The 17,216-nt window shown below is 36.8% G+C and overlaps 1 protein-coding gene and 1 long non-coding RNA gene across 2 annotated transcripts in view; one reads left to right on the plus strand and one right to left on the minus strand.

The window, feature by feature from the left end:
* The window catches only part of LOC141460200 (uncharacterized), a 30,078-nt gene extending 26,649 nt beyond the window's left edge, over window positions 1–3,429 (minus strand). The window contains exon 1 of the long non-coding RNA XR_012461783.1: window positions 2,465–3,429. This is a non-coding gene — a long non-coding RNA (uncharacterized lncRNA). The remainder of the gene's footprint in view (window positions 1–2,464) is intronic.
* LOC141460490 (LIM domain only protein 3-like) overlaps window positions 1–17,216 on the plus strand; it is a 239,128-nt gene that overhangs the window by 95,704 nt on the left and 126,208 nt on the right. The window lies entirely within an intron of this gene.

Consider the following 17,216-nt stretch of genomic DNA (forward strand, 5'->3'; position numbering starts at 1 on the left):
CGAGTGGAGGGAAAAGTACCGTTGATTTAGTTTGGATTGATGAAAATATGTTTAAACTATTTCGTGATCTATCAATTGACCCAATTTCTGATTGTTTTGATCATCTGATGTGTACATGCACTTTGGAAGTCCCTTATCTAATAATACCTAATGAGGTAGATAAAATCTGTTCTTCCAGTGAACAACCTCCTTTAAAAAGAATTAGATGGGACGTTGTCAAAAGTCCTTTTTTTCTAGCTAGCCTGAAGGAATCATCCAGAATTTATTTCAATTCCGATAATGTTGAGAATCTCTACCATAATTTTGTCGAGGCTTTAGATCAGGCGTTTACCGATTCGACGATGACATTCTATAAGCGACCGAAGAGTAATGGACCACACTTTGCTAATCAAATTTGGTATGACTACGAATGCAAACAACAAAAAACATTGCTCCGCCGGAAATATAGATTGTACTTAAAGCATAATGATCCATCGGTCTTAAAAGAATACCTTGGACAGAGGACGTCGTACAGAAAATTAATTAATCAGAAAAAAACGGAACATTATATGTTGTTTCTCGAAAATATTAATAATGTTAAAAATAGCTCTCAATTTTGGAGAGCTATAAAATCAATTAAAGGTTACAAGCCGTCCGTCAATGAAATAGACTTGAATAGTTGGAATGATTATTACAACAAACTTTTCGGAGAGAAAATTGTATCGGACAAATTGTTTTTTTCTGTAAGTGATCCCTTTTTGGATGATCCTATTTCTCTAAGTGAATTACAGCTCGCTATTAAAATGTCTAAAAATAACAAATCTCCTGGTTTCGATAATATTCCCTACGAAGCCTATAAGTGCCTTCCTGCTCGATGGGAACATTTTCTTCAAAATTTATTTAACTTAATTCTGTCCACTGAAACTGTCCCAAAAGCTTGGTCGAGATCCAAACTGAGTTTGATTTATAAGAACGGAAATAGGAAAGATTTTGACAACTATAGAGGGATCGCCGTATTGAATAATATTACTAAATTATTTACCAGTATTTTGGCGCGTAGGCTGTTGAGCTGGGCTGAATGGCGGGGTTTGTTGCCAGAGGAACAGGCGGGTTTTCGAGAAGGCAGAAGTTGTCTGGACCATGTTTTTGCTCTAATGTCACTGATTGCAATAAACCTTAAGAAGAAAGGAGCATATATTTATGCGACATTCGTTGATTTTAAGAGAGCTTTTGATAGCGTCAATCATGATTTATTGTGGGACAAGCTTTTTAAAATGGGAGTCAGTGGGAAAATTATAAGGATAGTTAAATGCATTTATGATAATGCAGTAATGTTTATAAATTTAGAGCAGAAATTATCAGATGAAATAGCAATCTCCTCTGGGTTATTGCAAGGGGAGAGTCTTAGTCCGGCACTTTTTATTTTATTCCTAGCGGACATAGTCTCTTTTTACCAGGAAAATGGAGCAAATGGTATTAAACTTACGCCGTCCACCCAAGTCCATATGCTTCTGTTTGCTGATGACTTAGTAATATTTAATTATACTTGGCATGATGCACATAGAAATTTAAAGCTATTAGATCAATATTGTTCTGATAATGACTTGAAAATAAACACGGCAAAAACCAAAGTTTTAGTATTCCACAGGTCACCGAGAATGAAAAAGCTCAAACCGTTGTTTTACAGGGGACTGAAAGTAGAATACACAAAAACATATACTTATTTGGGCGTTCCTTTTTCTGCAAGTGGGAAATTTAAAGCTGCCACGGACTTCTTTTTGCATAAGGCGGCAATAGCTAGCGCTAAGGTAAAGGAGATATTAAGAAAAAGTAAATCCAATTGCTGGGAAACTAAGATGACTTTGCTGGATGCGCTTGTAACAGCAACAACTTTGTATTGTTCCGAAGTTTGGGCGCTGAGATATTTTGATTCTTTGGAAACAGCACAAAGTAAATTTTTAAAACATTTATTTCACTGGCCTCGATACACGCCTAATTATATGATAAGGTTGGAGACTGGTAGAGCTCCGTTAAGTGTACCGGTCTTTATAAGGGCTGTTAACTACTGGAGCAAGTTACTTTCTCTTCCAGAAGACCGACTGCCAAAGCAATGTTTCTTAGCGCTGTGTACATTGGATGACGGAGAAAAGTTTAATAAAGAATACAATTGGGTGACGATTGTGAGATCCTGGGCGGAGGCATTAGGTGACCCTCATTTATTCCGTAAATTTGATTTTAATTATTTTGAGAAGAATAAAAGGAATATTATAGACAAATTAAAAAACGATTTACTCAGTAGCGATATAGACAGAGCATCAAATTCAAAATTTAGTTCCATATACAGATCTATAGTAAACTTTAATTATTACCAGCCTCAGTCTTATTTGCAGTACCGCCTTAATATTAATAAGTCGAGAGTCGTTGGCCAGTTAAGGCTTGCCGGCAATAATATATTAAAACTATTTTTTAACGGAACCGCCCTTACCTTAATGTCAGACCAAGATTGCCCGCTCTGCCAGAAACTTATTGTTGATCCCTTAAATCATTTATTATTATATTGTCCGACTAATTCTATTTCACGCCAAAAATTCTTAGAAAACCATTTTATACTTGCCGACAGTGAAACAAAATTAAAACATTTGCTAAATATCGACAGTGTTGGTAAATTAAACTCCTTATTTTTGTTTGTTCTAGATACCATAGAAATGTCTAAAAAAGTTTCATTTTCCCAATAACAGAATTTAGTAATTTAATCCAGACCCTAATTATAACCCAATAATCTGCCAAATACAGTTCTCATGCTGTAAGTTTCTTAGTAATCAAAGTATATGGTTTCTTTTTAAGTTATTATCCTTTCATTGATAAAAGTCCCACTTTGTATAAACATGCTTCTTTATTTAACTGCTTTATTGCCGATCAAATTTGATTATTGTGCACTTCTGAAAAATATGTTTCTTTCTCAAAAGTAATATTAAAATCTTTAAAGATAGATGTTTGTTCATTGTATTTATGTTAAGGATTAATTAATTTTTCAATTTCTATCATTATTTATTTTATTTTATTTTTTAACTTTTATTTATTTTTATTTGTATTTATTTATCTATTTATTTTTTATTGTAATAGCGAAATATGAAGAAACATATTATTTTATGTAAGGATCAGGTATGGATATGTTTATTTATTCTATTTAATGATTTAACATTCTGCTTAATTATATTAATTTATTATTTTTTTATTCCATTTAAAGATAGTAAGCAAACAAAATTATTATTTGTTTAGACCTAGTTTTTCTATATTTATTTTGTGTTTTGTTACATCCAAAAAATGTATAAAAAGATATCTTTTTGTGAGCTCCTGCTTTTATAAAATATTGTATTTTAAAAAAGCAAATAAATTCTAATTCTAATTCTAATTCTAACATAAAACATTGTGAATAATGACGTTAATTCCGTATTGATATCCCTAATATTTGTCGTGTTATTTAATATCAAAGTTACAATTTTACCTTTCCATAATCGGTTTTCAATATTAATTTTCCACCAGAAATACACGTTTTGGGAGGTACAAGGCCACGCTCATGACCACTAGACCAACACCCGCCCATCCTCAAGAAGTTCTGCATGCGGGGTACATTAAAATGATGTGATGATTGCTTTTATTTGATGATAAAACAAATTTATCCCTGATTCACCTAAAACCATTACATTACACTACATGTTTTAAAATCTTCAATTATTATTATTTTTTTACTTTGCGTCGCCAATAACATTTTCGGCAGTCAGAGGACCTCCCAAAACGTGTATTTCCGGTGGAAAATTCGTAATATTGAAAACCGTTCACGAATAGATAAAATTGTAACTTTGATCTTAAATATCTCGACTAATATTAGGGATATCGAAACGGAATTAACGTCATTTTTCATAGTTTTTTATGTAGTTTTTATAATAATTGTCAAAACCAGTGGTCTTTATGAAACCCCAAACAAATTTTTAGCCATAACTCCGCCAAAAATGAAGATACAGTATCGGGGGTGGAAAATTTGAAAACTAGACTGAAAAAAACATATAGTTTACTTCGTGGGTTTTTTTTCAAAATTCCGTTTTTCTAAAAAGTTATTAGCGATTTAGTGCGTTTTAAATGGATCACCCTGTATATTGAAGGCAATTTAAAGATATATAATATCTGTATGTACAATAGTTTGCTATAAGAGATAATAATAATAGAGGCAATAATCTGCTATACAAAGGGAGGAAATACATAAAAAAGGGAGACTGGTAGCGGAGTGCCCCTACCTTGCTCTCCGCGGGTAGCGTACCCAATATTTTGGTGTACTTTGCCCTGACGGGTTATCTCTATCAATACACCCCGGTGATGATCGTATTTTTCGGGATATTTCGAGCGGCCCTGGTGAAGCCGCCAGTTAGTGGGATAACCTTGGTTTTCCTTGCACTTTCTGTAGCCTTACTAGACTCTCTAGGGAAGTCCCAGGCATAGAGGATGACCTCTCTGGAGTCCAAGGAAACCCTACACTCTTTTCCTGATCTAGAAAGGTGCCTTATAAATCCTTGATGTGCTTCTTCTTTACTGGGACTTTGAATACTCTCTTTTGGTTCCTCTAATAAGAGTTAAGCCAATGAAATCCTTGGTAATTCCCCTAGCCAACTCTGGCAGCGATTGACACATGGCTTCACAATAACAGTTAAGTGTTAGCGCGTTAAGAAATATTTGGAAAATTAAATAATGGTATTAAAAGTTACGTGTGTTGTTTTGGCTATACACAGAGAGTGGCTCGTGGAAAATTGGGCCGAGTGGTTTGGGTGGGTGGACTTAACAGGAGAAAGTGAGTAGGCTAATTCAGAGCTCTCAGGTCGATATTAATTATAAACCAGTCTGTACATCTCACATCTCTCCCGCCAACTTCTCACTTTCATTCACGCACAGCGCGCTCTCTTAGTGTGTTTCCCGGTGCGTACACACGCCATATAGTCGCTCATACCTACGTACCAAACTAGAAATGAGTTTTGGCCAGCCCTTTATGGGTATTATATAGGGAGACTACCTCAGCCCTACTTACTTAGTCACTAAGTAATCTGTGGCCATTTACTCTCTCTGTCTCACTCACACACACATACTACCACTAAGCACACAGTGTATACTCTAAACCATTTAAACGAAATGCATAATGAATGTATACATATGCATATATGCAAACAGAGTGCGTTAGGTTTTAGTTCCTCGACTCTTCTTACGTCATTTTCTCTAACGATTAAAAAAAAAAAAAAAATGGCGTGAACAATTAACTACAAAATTTCAAAAGTTCCAACTTAAAAATTCTTTAAAATTGCAAAAATTTTAATTATATTTACTTTTAACAAAAATTATTATATATTATGAAACTATACATTTTACCAAAATGCCACGCTAGGATGCCTTAAAATGGATTGTCTCCCGAAAAAAATTATTTATACAAACGTTTTTAGATTTATATTGTAACTAGTGTATACAAAGTTAGGTGCCACGATAGCCGAGAGGTTATGACACTAGACCCGCAAAGCTAAGATGTGTTGCGGTACTAGTCTAGGCCTTGCATTTTATTTAATGGTTAATATGAGGAATGTATAGAGAAAGTATGTTAGGCGGTTATAGGCTAGACCCGCAAAGGTAAGATGTATTGCGGTACTAGTCTAGGCCTTGGATTTTATTTAATGGTTAATATGAGAAATTTATAGTAAAGTATGTTTGGCGGTTATAGGCTAGACCCGCAAAGCTAAAATGTATTGCGGTACTAGTCTAGGCCTTGGATTTTATTTAATGGTTAATATGAGAAATTTATAGTAGAGTATGTTTGGCGGTTATAGGCTAGACCCGCAATGCTAAGATGTATTGCGGTACTAGTATAGGCCTTGGATTTTAATGGTTAATATGAGAAATTTATAGTAGAGTATGTTTGGCGATTATAGGCTAGACCCACAATGCTAAGATGTATTGCGGTACTAGTCTAGGCCTTGGATTTTATTTAATGGCTAATATGAGAAATTAACAGATAAAGTATTACCTAAAGTATAAAGTATTATTACGACACTTAATCAGTAGCTGGACTTGAAGCCCGTCTGAAAAATAATAGGCAATTGCTAATTTAGTTACCAGTGCCAGAAAAGCGATACTTCCATTGGTGTTCATAATAGACCACATTGTTTTTTTCCCATAAACGGATTTTTTTTTTTTTTTACCCTAAAACGGAAGGAGATTTGAGGCAGTGGTTGGGGCCATCTAGGGAATTGGGGAGACTTTTGGCCTTGGTTATGCCGTGGGGCATCATATAACCTGTGTGCAAATATAATAATTTTCAGAATTGAAATTACTTTTCCCCATTGTGGTTGGTTGGTTGGACGGACGATGTTTTGGTTCCCCAATGGTGAGCAAGTGAGTGAAAAGTGAGTTTGAAATAAGTGGGGGGGGGGGAGATGCAAGCTCTGAGTGTTCGTGAATGAATTTGAGGTTCCCCCCCACTGATATTGTGCCTTGGCTATGAAACTGTGAAGAGAGACAGAGCTATAGGAGGTGTTCTATTTAAGTAGCAAGCGCGACGGAGAGAGGAGTTGGAGTGGTAGGGAAGAAGATTGATATTGAGGACCCCCAGAGTCGCCCCAGCCGACCGTTCGCATGAACCACCACCCCCATGATTGTTCCTAAACTCAATTTATATAATACAATGAAGCCAATTATTTTTCTCTGTTAACGGGTACGGAGCTGGAGATGGAACCAGCCGGGGGGGTGTACCCTTTGTAAAAAAGGTTTTCTGGAGGAAGGGGCTGTGGGTGACCAAGAGGGGACGACAGTCATCCCTCTTTTCTCTTTGGGGTAAATTGGTTGGGGTTTTAATTCCTTCTGCTGCTTCTCCCACCCTCCACTTGCAGTTCTCTATTCCAAAACTCTCCTATCGTACGTATAAAGTCCACTCCATTTCTACCAGAGGTATAGTTTTCCACTCTTCTCTGCAAGAACTCTCTTCTCCTGATATAGTAGGAGCTACTGTTTGTACCGACCCGCGCGCATGCCAGATATTCCCCGAGGTTTTTTTTTCCAAGCTCTTTCTCTGACTAACCAGGAGCAAAACATAAATAGAATTGGTAACGAGCAATCGTAGAGCTTATGATGTAGTCAGTAAAACCAATCCAGATCGTTCGATTTTGTTGTTTTGTTTGTTCCTTTTTATTAAAAAAAAAAAAAAATGGGAAGGAAAAACAAGGGGTTTTACGGGAACAAATCAAAAGCTTTGGCAGTTATTTTTTAGGTGCTGGAGAAAAATATCCGAGGTTCTATGCGTGAGCTAGACTCGTTTTCCATATGCTTTGAACATTACTTAGGCATACTCAGATCCATCATTCGATTCATTCATCAAGCTGTGCTGACAGAAGGGCTTAAGGCGCCACTGCTTTGAACATTTCTTAGGCATACTCAGATCCATCATTCGTTTCGTTCATCAAGCTGGGCTGACACAAGGGCTTAAGTCGCCACTGCTTTGAACATTTCTTAGGCATACTCAGATCCATCATTCGATTCATTCATCAAGCTGGGCTGTCACAAGGGCTTAAGTCGCCACTGCTTTGAACATTTCTTAGGCATACTCAGATCCATCATTCGTTTCGTTCATCAAGCTGGGCTGACACAAGGGCTTAAGTCGCCACTGCTTTGAACGTTTCTTAGGCATACTCAGTTCCATCATTCGATTCGTTCATCAAGCTGTGCTTACACAAGGGCTTATTAAGGCTGGAAACATAGTGGAGCGGCGGGCAAAGCGGCGATGATAGCTGCTTCAGATCAAAGAGAGCGACGAGCAGCGAGCAAAGATTCGCATGCACATAGTGACGAGCTTAGTCGCGTTCTCCTTTTGACAAAACAAGATGGAGGAACTATTTTTATATGAAAATTCTTCGTTGAAACTTTGGTATTTGCAGCAGCTTAGTAATAGGAGCTGCAGTGTACATGACATAAATAAGTTTAGAAATGAACTTGGTGAATTTCATCACTTGTACCAACAACTTCGGGAGCATCCTGGCAAGTTTCATGCGTATTTTCGAATGTCTATATCAACATTTGATTACATACTAGCCCAGTGTAACCCCATTAATCCTAGCAGTTACTTTAAGATAAGAAAATCAAAATAAATAAAAATAAAATAGAAATATATGCAGATAAAAAGAAATTAGTCAATTAAAAAAACAATAATTTTATTAAATCACTACACCATGATTTGTCATAAATTAATGTTGTTCATCTGAAAAACTGGAGTAGTACGACGCTACAGAAGAAGGATTGGAGAATTCGTCCTGATCAGAAGTAAAAGGACGTGAAAATGTAATTTAATTTTGCCTAGTATTTAGATGAAAGTTAGCATTAAGGGATTGAGAACTAAATTAAATGTAGCAAAAATTACCTGAATTCTCCATTAACTACTAATTGTTAATTAATTTAAACTATTAATTATTAAAAACTATTGTAGCTTCACAAATACTATGGCCCCACAGAGGTTTCTTTAAACAAACTAAACCAATAATGTATCAATATCCATAACCTTTGAAAAATAACCTTTACAAATTGAGCGCGATGAGAGCGAAGAAATCAAACATGTCATAACGCTTTGCTCCACTCTCTATAGATAGCGTTGCTCTATCTTCGCTTTGCTCTCAACTATGCGCGGTCCCATATGTTTACTTGTGTTTGATTTCGCCGCTTTGCTCTTCGCTATCATCGCCGCTTTGCCCGCCGCTCCACTATGTTTCCAGCCTAAGGCGCCACTGCTTTGAACATTTCTTAGGCATACTCAGTTCCATCATTCGTTTCGTTCATCAAGCTGTGCAGACACAAGGGCTTAAGTCGCCACTGCTTTGAACATTTCTTAGGCATACTCAGTTCCATCATTCGATTCGTTCATCAAGCTGTGCTGACACAAGGGCTTAAATGAGTAATATTCTATAAGTTGAAATAGGCGTGCCACGATAGTCGAACGATTCACGACCTATTGCCACATGTCTATATTGCTAGTCGCTATCCCCCTTAAACTTCGATCAACTTCAATGCCGGTCTCGACGCCATCCATCTTTCTTCCATCTTGAAGTACTGTCCGTTGCTTGTGATTCTACACTTTATTTTTGTAAAGATGCCTTCATGAACAGTTCCGAATGCATACCCCCAGAGGAATCTTGAAATAGGGTTCCCATAATCCATAGACTAACATAGGCTACTGACCAGTAATTTAGGAATTGTATTGATAGGTTCAAGTTACGCACTATCCACTTCAGCTCAAAACACCCAGGATTGTAGGTGATGGGTTTAATCTCAGACCCAATTTTTGGTACTCTGGATCAAAACCAGAAGGATAAACCCAGTGCTGATGGTTATCTGGACTGCCAAAGAATTTCTTAGGACTTGGAAACCTAGGTAGCAGGCGACCCCCCCACCCCATTAGAAGAAGGAAATGAGAGTTTGATATTTGTGCTTCGAAGAAGGAAGTAATACTTTGTCTAATTTAAAGTAGGAGACACAATTATTATTTTTGTTTTGTTTATTAAATAATCAAAAAAAGGAAATTGAAAATGGAATTAGGAAATGCATTGATGAGGAACATTTATAATGGAAATAGAGCGAGAAAGAGATAGCGCCGGCGTACCTTGTTCCCCTCAATTGGCGTATCCTCTTTAATGTACCAATCTTTTTAATAGGAATGGATTCTGGCCAATCAGGTTATTGCCTGAGCTCAGCCCGACCAACGGAGCTCTCCTTGTAATAAACTAGAGAATAATAATAAAATCTACCCCCATCCTCGATATCAATTTAATTAATAAACAACCATCTCTTAAATGGCTATAAAAAACACATCTGTTACATTGTGCCCCTCCTGTGAACCGCCCCCCCCCACACCACCAGACTCATAATAGTTTTTATTGCTATTACTCCATTACTACCTCGTCATCCTCATTCTTCTCTTTCTCTCTCTTTCTTTCCAAACACACACAAACACAATATGTTAAGTAATTTTTCACTTCGTACGATTTGTTTTTCTCTTAAGTTCATCTGTTCACCCCCTCCTCTACTCTGTCGCTAATAATATTGCCAAATAGGTTGTTAATATCAAATGAAACAATGAGCGCTAAGCCAGAAGTCTTATTATTATTTTTTTTTTTAAATAAAAAATCCAAAGGACCAACAGCTGGATTCGAACCCATGACCTTCGCGTTGGAAACCAGTATTCGTTAACCACTCGGCTATGCCGTTCCATTTTCTCGACTTAATATTATTGTTATATTTTTTTTACTTCAATTGATATGAAGTCAATAAATACAATAGCTCCTGTCTCTACCACTTTATTGATATATTTCTTCTTTTTTTTTCTTTTAAATTAATTTCTTACAAGAGGTTTTAATGAAATTGAATTTCGATCCATCTCTATATTGATCTTTAATTCTTTTATGCTCCACTTTAATAGATTAATAAAAAAAAGAGGTAAAATGTTACTGTAGTTTTCTTTCTTCAATTTTCTTATTGTATTGACGTATTTGGGTAATTTTGTTACTTACTTCTAGCAAGAGGAAGTTATTGTAATCGCATAGATTCACGCTTTAAAAACTGCAGAGTCTGAAAAAAATGGTTTTGATGAATTTTTTTTGTATGTTCATTCTTAACTATTAAGTTCTATTCATTACGGTTAACTGTTTTGTGTGTAGGTAATGCCTTAAAACCGGAAATACCGTTTAGGTGATTGTACTTTTGTCTTTTTTTTTTTTTTATTATTGAAAAATGGCTCCTAGGATTTTCAAAAGCTCTGCCAGGATCATGGAGACACAGCCTTAGCCGGATATAAGAGTCCTGGATTTAGAAGAAGAAGAAGAAGAGGAGGAGAAGGAAGTCGTGAGAGTGTTTCACCCTTACAATTTATTTGTTTTACATCAAGAGTCACAATTGTTCGTGACGGAAATTAATTTTTTGCTATTCAATGCACAACGTGGTGGTGGTTTGCAGAGTACGTCTTCCGCTCTAGCTTCTACGACCTCAGCGTCACACTTTGTCCAGAAAATTCTTTTCGTCTTTCCGTATTTTTTTTTGTCTCTCTCTCTCTCTCTCTCTATTTCATATCTCACTCTAAATGTTCTGGAACAGGAAGTGGGGGTCGCGAGGAGGGAACTTATATACAGACATACCTACAAACATACAATCACACACACATACACACACGTACACAACTTCCCACCTACTTTTAATTAATACCAGCCGGTGCGTGTCGAGTTTCTAATTAGATTCTGGTATAGCCGACGGAATTAACATGGACAGGATCAGGTTAGGCACGCTATACTTAAACGATTTTACCCTACCACTGTAGACCCCCCCCCACCCCTGTGCCGCCGCGACCACTCCATACAGGCGTGCCACCCTAACTTCAGAAAACAAAAAAAAAAACAAAAAAAAATTAAAATAAATACTTTATATTAGTTTTACCTATTATAAAAACAAACGCATACCTTAATATGCACAAATAAACACGCTTATAAGTTATTAACTTTTTCTTTAAATTAAAACTCTACTCATTTAAGTTTTTGAACTTAAATGCTCGTTAAGCCGATCTTTAGGAACTGGGCCTTCAGAATGTGCCCCTGGATTTGAACCAATGTTTTTCAAACCTGGCGTACTGGTAATGACGACTTACTTACTTAGTTACTATAGTGTGCTACGGTCCTGTAAGGACCTTGGCCTCCTTCAACACAGCATTCCCACTCGTCCCTGTCCAAAGCACGGAGTCTCCCATCTTCTGGCTGTCGGTCACGACATCATCCAGCCATCTCCAACGAGGACGTGCTCTTCTTTCTTCTGTCCCCTGGATTTTTTGGGCATTCTTGTTTTGGGCATCCTTTCTACGTGCCCTAACCATCTTAATCTGGCGACAAACCAGATCTGGTTCGCCATATATGTCACGAAGCTCATTGTTAGTCCTGATCTTCCAGGTAAATATTATTTACTTTTACGGGACCAAATATCCTTCTTAAAATCTTTCTTTCCCAAATATTTAGGAGGCGCTCATTATCCTTGGTCCAATACCCATGCTTCACAGCCATAGGTAACTACCGGTCGGATAATGGTCTTGTAAACTAACAATTTAGCTCTTCGTGACATCATTTTGGGCAAGACGGTTTTTTTTCCGTAGGGAGAAATAACATCTATTTCCTGCAGCAATTCTAGCCTTATATCTTGTTCTATTTCATTTTTCTCAGTCAAAATGGTTCCCAAATATTTGTACTGAGTTGCTGCTCTAAAGGAATAATCTCCCAGTTGGATATTCTCCCTATTTAATGGGGATCTAGAACGACTTCATGTACAAAGTTTTTTCGAAATTAATTCGAAGTCCCAGTATTTTGGCTGCTTTTTCAAATTCCTGAGAGAATCCTTGCTAACGCCGCTTTAATCCTTGCTGTGATCAAAACATTTTCCGCTTAGGCTAAATGTTGTGTCAATCTATTTGGTATCGTACCATTTTGATTGGCTCTTACCGCAGTCTCCAATACAAGATTGAAAAGTATAGGTGGATCTCCTTGTCTCAGGCCACTATCAACGGCGAACTCCTCAGACAGCCTACCTTGTATCTTAACTTTGCCCTTACTATTATTTAGCGTCATCCTTATGAGTCGTACTAACTTTTTAGGAATACCCAGATTAACCAGAACATTCATTAGTTCATTTCTATCGACCGAGGGTAATGACGACTGCCTCCATAATTTAAATTTTGATTATATGGGTTGCATAACTTGGTCTTCTTTAATTAGTGGAAGTCTTTAAGTAAATACTCTTTCCGGGACTCGAGAAGAATTGTATTCCAAAAAAAAAAAATATTGCTTTGTGGATCTTGAAAGCAAAAGATTTGAGTCTATGCTGCTGCCCTTGGATTTTTTTTCCTTCCGCCTTCACTAGGAAGGGACACTATAACCTTTTAACAAAAAATGGAACTACTGCCCTTAAAATTTATTTTGAAGTCCCCCTTAACCTTACCGCCCCTGGAGACGGTTGAACTTTCATATTTGGCTATCTTAAAAGCTGATATTTCTGGTTCAAACTCAAAATTCGAAGAAAAAAGCTCTACCCTTTATATTAAAGCTCAAGAAATAGAAAAAAATCTCACGATGAACATCCTCACCGATGTGACAATCCTACAGCTTCCGCTTCAGCTTGACTTGTTGATCCGATTAGGTATGTTTGGGAGACTAAATCTCTTAAGTACAAACATACGAAGGTATCCACGTAGAGAAAGGCCCTAACCCCCGGACATGAGTTCACAGGATATATCCTTACACTAAAGAACTGCCATTCTTTTCAGCCCTTAAGGGATTTCTGACACCCCCTCCCCCACCCAAGAAAAACCTTCAGAAGCTAATTCTATTTTTTCTCACCCTAAATATTTCTGCCCATTTACACCGGCCATGGTTAATCCCTAAAATCCCTAAACAGACATCATATGTCACTATGTGTCGACATTAATCCTGTATTTATTTTTTTTATTCCTTAAAAAATAAAAGGCTTTCAAAAATCGAAAGAAGATGCCTAGTTTCCTTTCAGATTTATTGCAGTACTTATGACCTATGACCTACGTAGTACAGCTTAATCTGAGATTGGCTGGAATAGTTTTGAAATTAGAAAAAAAAATAGAAATTTTTCTACAATCAGCGCGTTGGCACTATAAGTAACAGGGATAACAGAAACAATGAAGCAAACGAGTGGAGAAGTTACTCCAGTCCGTAACACTCCAAAACATTAGACTATTTAGTCACTCTCTTCACTAGGAGAGGAGATCACGAGACCACACTGTCTCTTAAGGCGTCTTGTTGCGGGTTATCAGGAAGAGTTCTTGAAAAAAGATTTTTAGCTAGAGGATTGTTATATGATGAGATTGCAGGCTGAAGTCGTGTTTTCTGTATCGTGTTTTCAGCGACTTGTGGTGACAAAAGGAATGGTTAAGGTCAGTGTGTCTAGTCCAGGTTGGAGACCATAAAATGGAGCGTTTACAAATAGTTGGAAGTATTTTAGAGTGAAGGAGATTGACTCCTTTCGGAGATTGGAGCGTTTGGTTGAACCCCACAGCTCTATTCCATACGCCCAGATGGGATTTAAAATAGTCGTATAGATTAGTCTTTTGTTGTCCAGAGAGAGTTTTGATCTATCGTCTAAGAGTCTTTTAGCGGCCTTATCCAGTTGCCAATTTGTGCTGGCTGTGGTGAGTCCAATGGAGACTGTGCGGCACTTTGTTGAGGTGTGCCCAATTTATTCTAAAACTAGATTCCTCGTCTTCGGAAGGTCAAATGTCTCCCTACAGGAGATTGTGGCATCTGGTAATCTTTACCAGAACTTTCTAGGTTTATTCAGTGCACTGTAGCGATTGAGTCGCCATACTCCCTGTGTCCTGTTACTACTTTATTAGTTTATTGTATTGGCATCTGGCAACCTTTAGCCGGATTTGTTGTTTTAAAACCCCGGAACAATGGGCATTTTGGATTCGCCTGCGTTCCTTCCCCTTTCTGGTGAAACCAAAAGTCTTTTACAAGAGTCTTTAAAGTTGTTCGACAAAAGCCTAACCACTTACATGACTTCCTTTAAACGCCGATTACGTCATTAAATCTTCCGGTATGTTGGAATTCATTGAAGAAGAATAAAATTTAACTTTCGTCTCCAGTTACTTACCAGAGACTTTGAGTCAAGACCTCAGGGCACCCCCTCCAAGTAAACTGCCTTCCCTTTGTAAAAGGGCATTATAAAGTTTTCTAGGCATTCTCCTTTAGGCGTAGAGTGGGATGTATAACCATGTTGGGAGCGAAAGGTTATTTAGGCAGTAGGACGAAATGGCTATCCCTAAATGTTGTAGGCTTCCCTCGATCTACTGTCAAGAGTTTGCAGGATTTTATCCAAAAAGGTTGAATTCTCCATCTTTTTTTTTTTTTAAATCCTAATTTTGGGGTGCTATCTCTGGAATATCCCCTGGCTAAAGGAGCACCTAGGTATCCGAGATTGCTTATACTGGAGTAGCGAACTCCTCTCACGCTAAAACTTTTCTCCCTAAAATGAAAAATCGAACCACTAATGTGATACTTCCAAAAATCTAACTTCATCCGAAGCCATTAATTTAATTTTTTTTTTTTACTGTAAAAACTCATAATTTGATAAAAAATTGAATACATTATTTAGAGCCCGTATTTTAAGTGTCCCTACATTTTTTTTTGTTTTTTTAATTATCTTAAATAAGTTTTATCTTAAAAAGAATTTTCATTGTTGAATAAAACAATGCTTGTCTAATTTAAATGATTTATAGCACCCATATATTATGTTAATTTTAGTTTATGTTTAAAGGCGAGACTTGTTTCATGTTTAATTGGTGTAATTAACACGTTATTATATTTTTTAATTCTATTTTAAATTCTCATAATTATTTGTGATTTCTTAGTAAAATAATTTTACGTGACAACAGTTCAACAATGGCAAAAAGTATTAAGAAGTTTAAAGTTCAAATGAACAGCATTTCCGCTGTTTCACAAAATTGAAATATTAGCAATGCTCTCAATATTAACATCTACATGAAATTCCAAATCGAATGACACCTCATTCATGAAAATCGGTTCACGCGTTTAGGCGCTACGTTGTTTACAAAAAAGGTAACAACAACAACAACAACAAGAACAATGTTTGAAAATGCTGTTTTTGCTCATCTATTAGATTTGGATTGTTGCAAAAAAAAAAAAATTATAGTCATAAATGAGGATATGCCCGATATTTTAAAGAAAATTTAGGAATTTTATCTTTTGCAGTAAATGAGAAAAAAATTGTCAAAGTTGGGTGTTTTTCAATGTTCCACTTTTTCGTGCACTTTTTTGACCGATCAACCCTTTTACAATTGGTCCTACCGGAAACAGTTTTAATACAATGGCGTGGCAAGCTGTACTGTCTTGGACCTGGCACAGATTCAAATCCTGCAGGAACTCTCTCTCGATAGAAACGGGAAGTCAGAGTTAAGCTCCTAATCACCCTTATCTGAGGTTGGCCAAGAATTTTTGTCTTGGGCATGTATCCGGTATATATGTACGTATATCAGAATGCGTTACTCGGTTTTGTCTTCAAATGTTGGAAAAAATTATTGATGCAATCTATATGATCTATTTATATCCTAGAAGATTCCTTCTTACTAGCTGAAACCCTATAATACTTTCAAGTCTCTATGATATCTAAGAAATCTTAAAAAAAAAAAAATTGGGTGGGGATAATGTCGAAGAAGCAGTCTGTGTTAGAAGACATATGGGAGTTTTCCTTCATCTCTCTCCATCCAGATGCCATCATCCTGCATACGTAGATTAGATTAGATTAGCCATTGCGACCCCTTTGGATCTATTGTGGCTCCCCTCACTTTAAAGCTCGCCCTCCAGAACCGTCCGCTTAATCAGACTCTTAATTCTGGCGAGTGGCTCCTGGGTAAAGCTCCTCAGGCCTTGGTTTTTCCTCCCCCAGAGAAGTAAAACATCCTTAGCCATACAAGTCCCTCACACTGACACAACACGTGCAGTGCAGTTTTCTCTTCTTCCTGGCAGAACCTACAAAAAGGCTGTCATCTGCCAAGCCCCCATCCTGCATACGTAAATTTCACATGAAAATTCTGCACTTTTCTTTGCATTTGGTTTTTCCCTTCTCCAAAAGAAATGAGTTCTGGAAAAATTAATGAGTTAGAAAACGAATTATAGATTATTTTTAGCTAGATCATCAATCTACAGTCCCTAATGTATGGTCCAGAGAATCATCTGTTTCCTGTTCATTATTGGCAGGAAACTTTTAAAAAGTTTTTGAATTTGAGTCACTCTCAAATTCCACTTTTTTCTCTTGAGGACCATTGAGGAGACGTTAAAGGAAATATCTTTTAAAAAGTTCACAGATCCAATAAGCAGCATCAAAACTGTGGCCTAAGCGAATAACATTTTAGGGATTCATTGTTTTTTTTTTTTGAATCCTTGAAACAAATCCATCAATAATCCTGAAATTCATTTTCTGACAATCATAAAACTACAATAATAAACGATTTTCTCCCTTGAAGTCATCTTCTTTTTTTTCTCTGGCCATTTCTCATTTTGTCATATTTAAAAATCCTTTCATACAACCCTAATCCCTGGAGTGACGTAATTGAAAAGAATGAAGGGTGATGTAGATAATCTGACGAAATGGCA

The sequence above is a fragment of the Rhodnius prolixus genome, unplaced genomic scaffold (genome assembly GCF_049639745.1).
Source record: "Rhodnius prolixus isolate KJV_2025 unplaced genomic scaffold, Rpr scaffold_6, whole genome shotgun sequence".
NCBI lineage: Eukaryota > Metazoa > Arthropoda > Insecta > Hemiptera > Reduviidae > Rhodnius > Rhodnius prolixus.